The 5,952-nt window shown below is 44.4% G+C and overlaps 1 pseudogene; it reads right to left on the bottom strand.

The window, feature by feature from the left end:
• Positions 1-1,941: 1,941 nt before the first annotated feature.
• LOC141924055 (leucine-rich repeat protein 1-like) lies at positions 1,942-5,121 on the bottom strand (annotated as a pseudogene).
• Positions 5,122-5,952: the final 831 nt, after the last annotated feature.

Raw genomic sequence — 5,952 nt, forward strand, 5'->3', positions numbered from 1 at the left:
TCAGAGGAGAACCGCAGAAGACAAGGCTTTGGCTCAGAGTGGATAACCAAGCCGAGACAGGCAGGAATGGACTGGAAATGTCCAAAGGCAAGATGGATGCAGTTCAATGGCAAGAATTGTCTCCCCTGGAGCCATGGGGGGGCCATCAGGGTGTCTCCTCGGCAGGGCCTGGGGAAGCAGGAAATAAATCTCACATGTTGGAGAGGCTTTGCACCTTCCCCAGCTCAGGCCATAGGCTAAAAGGTACTGCTGAAGCCACAGAAGACAGGATTAGGCATGACAGAGGTGTCAATGGTTTGTAGAGCTTGAAAAGTGCAGTGTAGATCTTCAAGGAGTAAAACTCAACACAGAAAATAACAGCAGAAGATTCATGGGTTTTTTAATTCCTGGCAATTTTCCAGTGAATCCTTTTGCATTTTGGCTTCATGAACTTTTAGAGCTAATTTTCCATTAACCAGAGTCAAAATTGTTTGCAGGATAACTACAGGCTCAGAAAGTCAGTTCTGCTGGTCCATGTTTGTGGTATTCTTATATCTCGGTAGATTACAAAACTGCCTTATTTTCTGATGTTTCTCTGCAGAAAGCTCTGGGAGTGATTACAATCCAACTACAGTTGTTCTTCCCTCTCCAACATATCTGGAGATCAGTCATGCCATGTAAGCACCTGTATTCCATGAAAACAACTATAAAATCATGGCTTCTCAATCTAAACATTAGTATTTTAGGGCAGGGCTGGTAATGTATTTGCTCAATGCTTCTGTGTGAATCTCTGTTGTAAACTGCTGATGGCTGTGCCAGATATACCCATCAGACATAAAATTTTTCATGTTGAGTGTCTGTCTGAAGCTGATTTTTCATTTTTAAATTTCTGCCAAAATAGTTCCACTGTTTTCAAGAACGGAGCCAGAGAGGAACATATTATTTGGCCTGTGTTAAAACATCCTGGCATAATTGTATGCTTATGCAGGTAAGGCACACAGAGACCCACCACTGGCCTCACCAACATACTCAGGGAGCCACACCAGTGTCTGGCACTTCAGGGTCCTTTTACTGCTGGCAAAAGCCAGAGGAACCCAGATATGTGCCAGCACAAAGCATCTTGCCCCAGCTCTGCATATGAGCAAGAGGATGTCAAATGCTGCTGCCAGCTCTCCTGTTGGCTCAAGAGGCAGAGGTCCCTTCATTTGAGCTCTTGACTCCCCCCTGGAAGGTGTCCCTGGAACCACACACAGCACAATTTGTGGCTGGGGAGGGAGCTCGGATTCCTGGTTTTTGACCCCAGAAAATGAGAATCGGTTGCATTTTAAGAGTGCCAGGTTTGCAAAGCCTGTGTAGCCTTGCTGCAGCCCCCTGGGACCCTCTGATAGAGCCTTTAATTACACGGTCACACAGTGCTTTTCCCCCCACAGTGCTTTTCCTGTGTCTTTCAGGGCTTAGGATGGCCAGTGCTTTTCTAATGAGCAGCTGTTCAGTATTTGGGTTTCTCCTCCTTTCTCAGTGTGTGGTTCTAGGGACATTATTCAAGCCTTGCTATGAATACAGAGTTACTAATTTCTTTGTGCAATGCTCCTTGCTCAATACCTCTGTGCTTCACAAATGTAATTTTGCAAGACTCAGGTGAAGAGAGGAGAGGAGAAACAAAAGAGTAAGGCAAAAAAAGCCATTCCACTAATGTGAGGGGACTTGATTTCAGATGTGTGCCTTCCAAAGTAAATATACAAATAAATCTAAACATTTAGCTGTTTATCTAATTGTAAGCCTGTGGTAGATAGATGCACCAGGGTATATGTGCTGGTAGCAGGAGGGCTGCATGTGACCACAGTGTTGATGGATGAACGGGGGCTGTGCAGCCCCTGCCCTCCCCCTCGGATGGGGTGCTTGCTGCTCTGTGAGGTGATGATGGGTGGTTTCCAACTCCCTTTACCTGCTCTCTTCCCACTCCTAAACCTGGCATGCTTTAGCAAATTCGAGTTCTTCACAAGGGTGAGAAGGAAGGAGGTGACAACTGTAATACATTCAGTAATTTATGGCTGCTCTTGCAGTGCATGCTAATAAAATCAATGTTATTTGAAGTTGTGTGCTGGAAACACTTGGATTAGGCTGTTCAAAACAGGCTGTTTAACCTACTCATTGTCATTGAGCTTTAAAATTAACAAATTCTCACAGTTTACAAAACTGAATTGGAAGTGCTTTAATTTTGTTTTGGCTGAGGCCCAAGAACTGTTTGAAGGGTGGAGTTGCAGAGAGAAATACTGACTGACTCCAGGTGACTGCTGTGCAAATTAAGCTCCTGAAGGTAGATCAGGTCACCAGCAGAAGCTGGCAATCGCTTAACATGATTATGATTTAGGTCTGTTTTTTCAGAGTTTCTTCAAACAAAGCAAACACATGTCAATTCAAACAAGTTTGCAGTATGAGTCTGCACACACTCACAGATCTTTATGCATTGACTCACTTGGTCTTCACAGATAAGATTTGCCTTCAGGAATTCCAGGTCCCTGAAACCAGGTGGAAAGTCTAGAGCAAGAAAGACTTACCCTTGGTAGAGGAGAATAAGGTCAGGGAACATTTAAACCAATTGGATATACAGAAGGCTATGGGACCTGATAGATGCAGCCATAAGTGCTGAGAGAGCTGCCAATGTCATTGCAAGGCCACTCTGAATCATCATTGACAGGTCACAGCAGTAGGGGGAGGTTACTGAGGACTGGAAGAAAACAAATGTCCTGCCTTCTTCAAGAAGGGCAAGAAGGAAGATGCAGGGAATTACAGGCCAGCCAGCCTCACCTTGATCCCTGGGAAGGTGATGGAGCAAATCCTTCTGGGAATAATTTCCAAATATATGGAGGACAAGAAGGTGACTGGGAGTAGTGAGCGTGGATTTATGAAGGGAAGATCTTGTCTGACCATCCCAGACTTCTACAGTGAATTAACTGGCTTGGTGGATGAGCAGAGAGCAGTATGTTGTTTATCTTGACTTTAACAAGGTTTTCAGCACTGTCACCCATAATATTCTCACAGACAAATTGATGAAGTACCTCCTATATAAAAGGACAATGATTAGGAGATGAAACTAAACTGTCTTCAGAGGCCAGTTCCAGCCACAGCTATTTCATGGTTCTGAAACAGCTGCAGGCTTTGGTAGCCCAAATGATTATACTTACTTTTCAACAGGCACATTTTAAAATTTAAAATACCTTTCTGAGTGCATCCAGGGTAGTTAAATGAGTTGCCCCAGGTGCCACTAAATTTGCTTCGAGGAGAGGCTTTTGCCCTTGATAGAAATGATGATAAAACCTTAAGTGAAAAATAGTGGTGGATAACAGAGCAGAGCAGCCTTCTCCTGCATCCAAGCCTAGCAGCTGCCTTTCAGGCTGCAGCACCCTGGGCTGTTATTCCCTCTGCAAAGTCAGGACAGTGTCTGCATGGCAGCACCCTCCAGCCAGCTCCCATGGGGACAGGTAGAGCACAAAGCTGCTCGTAGCCTTGCGCTTCTTGACGAATGCTGGCTGATGGGCTGCACGCAGGCTGGGTCAACTCTGATTCTCTTCACATGCCATGCAGTACTCTAGGTGAGTTCAAGAGAGATGGAGGTTTTTGCCTGGCTTGGGGGAGACTGAGGGCCTTCTTGCTCCTGGTGAGGGGGAGAAAGCTGCCAGCATGTGTCCACCCACGACATGGGCTGCAGCAGCTGGGAAGCCGCTCACTTGAGAGATTTTTCCCCTGGGACTGAATTTTACTTATGATCTATAACACACAGACAAAAAAGGTGAGATTAGAAAATTGCTGAAGAAGAATGGGAACCCCAGCTGGAGCTGAGAGGCGAAGGTCTGACCGGATATCTGCACCCCGGCAGCGAGCTGTTGGCTTTTCTCCCCAGCTGTGATAGAAAGAGAGATGTGAGCAGGAGCTTCACGGGATGATGGTTACTATGGCTACCCCCACACTGTCCATCCAGGCATCCATCTGCTTGGCTCACAGGGCTGGAAAAGATACACTGCTTCTTTTGAAAGCTGATGGTAATCTATCCTCACTGGCTGGACAGGGATGATATCCTCCTCTGAGATCAATTTTGCCCAGCGTTTTTTAAGCTATGAAAACCGTTCTAACGGTTGACAAAGAGGGTGTTGTTTCCTTCCAATAGTTGTCTTATTGTTACCGAAGAAGGGGTACAATGACAATGGAGAGGTACCAGTAGGTCCCCAGCACACTGAAACACCCATCAACTTCAGTGGGAATTTAACCCTTCAGATTTACTTGGGAGATTGCGTACTCCTGCCAACATGTCGTGGTGTTGGTTTGACACATTCACAGGTAATGGGGAATGGAAGTTGTAAATGCAGAAGCTGCTATCTGTAATTGTTTGTTCATGAGCCTTTTGGACGACCACATACAGATACTGTGGGATAACAATATAGGTATTGTGGAACAGACTGGGTTTCTTCCTGCTGCAAAGTACTTGCTTCTCTGCATAGGGTTATTTTGCTGGCAAGTGGGAGAAAGCGTTACATGTTGTGAATGACAGTGTCAAGCACCGACCTTGCAGTAGATGTTTTAGAAAAGCTGAGCTAGGAAAACGTTTTTGAAAAGTGTTTGTTTAAAAAAAAAAAAATCTCTTTTGCTGGAGAGATGATCAGATAGAGTTTACATATTCTTTCACTCCAGTGATCCTCTGTGTACAGACAGTCTTTCATTTAGAGACTGGTCTGGGATGAAAAAGATTCTCCCAAATGTCAATTCTCTTGCTCCTGGGCAGTTTCTTAGTCCTTATCATTCAATACTACTGTGATTGTCCCCTTAAATGTTTTATATGGCTATTCCTCTTTGGAAAAGTCCTGCAAAACCAGAATTCCTGACAGACACACAGTTGATATCTGTGGAATATATGGGGACTATACAGGGACTATACTGCACTATGCAGGTAAATATGAAAAGCACAAATATGTATGCAGTGCAGGCTTATCACACATATGTTGTATACATCCTTTTGAGTTGTGTGTCTTGAATGCAGAATGCATTTTGTTTACCTCTCGGAGCATCGTTGTGGTTGTCGTTGTGCATTGGGATGGCTGGGGGCTTCAGGAAGCTGAAATCAGGTTCTCTGTTTCCTCTGTTAGCCATGTCACACAGAAGAAGCAAACATTTCACCAGTTGGTAGTTTGTCTTATCATTCGCCTTCCTGCCAGCTTTATCTAAGTCCTCTGACTTCCAGGAAACTGGAGTCTGTTACACTAGCAAGATAGGCTCTTCAGCCCTGACTGATGGAGGTGTAGACTATCGGACTTACAAACGATTTTAGGTAGAAAGGCTTTGTTACCAAGGCAAGTAGAGTGTAATGTGCTGACAGCAAACAACAATCCACATCCTGGACATAGAAGTGTGTGTATGCATGTGTATTATAAGAATACATGTTCATTCCTTCTTGTCAGCATAAATCCATCAAAAAAAATAGTTCCCTTGCCTGATCGTTGGTGTGGCAGATGCTGGGCTGCAGGCAGTATTGCCTTTTTAAGGGAGGGTGGATTTGAGTTCCTAACCTTGCAGCCTTAGTCTAATTGGGGGTGCTGAAGGGCAAGATGAATGGTGTGCCCTTCCTACAGCCCGGTCTTCATATTCCAACTTTCTTGTTGAATTGTTCAGTATATATAAAAGGGTTAGAGTACATTAACATTATTTTCAAATGTCTGATTTTTGACTTGGAAAATTGTTGGTTTCAGCTTCTCTGCCAGATGGCTGAGGAAAGAGCAGTCTGTGCTTTGTGCTAAATGTTTGTGTGAGAATCTGAGGAAGTGGAGTCCAATTAGCATAAAAAGCCATTGTGGTCTTCCAAAATCTTGGAATTGGAAGTCAGTGAAACAGAACGAGCAATCACCTGTCTAAAATAAAATTAACTGCAGCTGTAAATCAGAACATCTCAGTGAATGGTACCTAGCTGAGTCCACAAGCCTTGGG

Source organism: Strix aluco, chromosome 5 (genome assembly GCF_031877795.1).
Source record: "Strix aluco isolate bStrAlu1 chromosome 5, bStrAlu1.hap1, whole genome shotgun sequence".
NCBI lineage: Eukaryota > Metazoa > Chordata > Aves > Strigiformes > Strigidae > Strix > Strix aluco.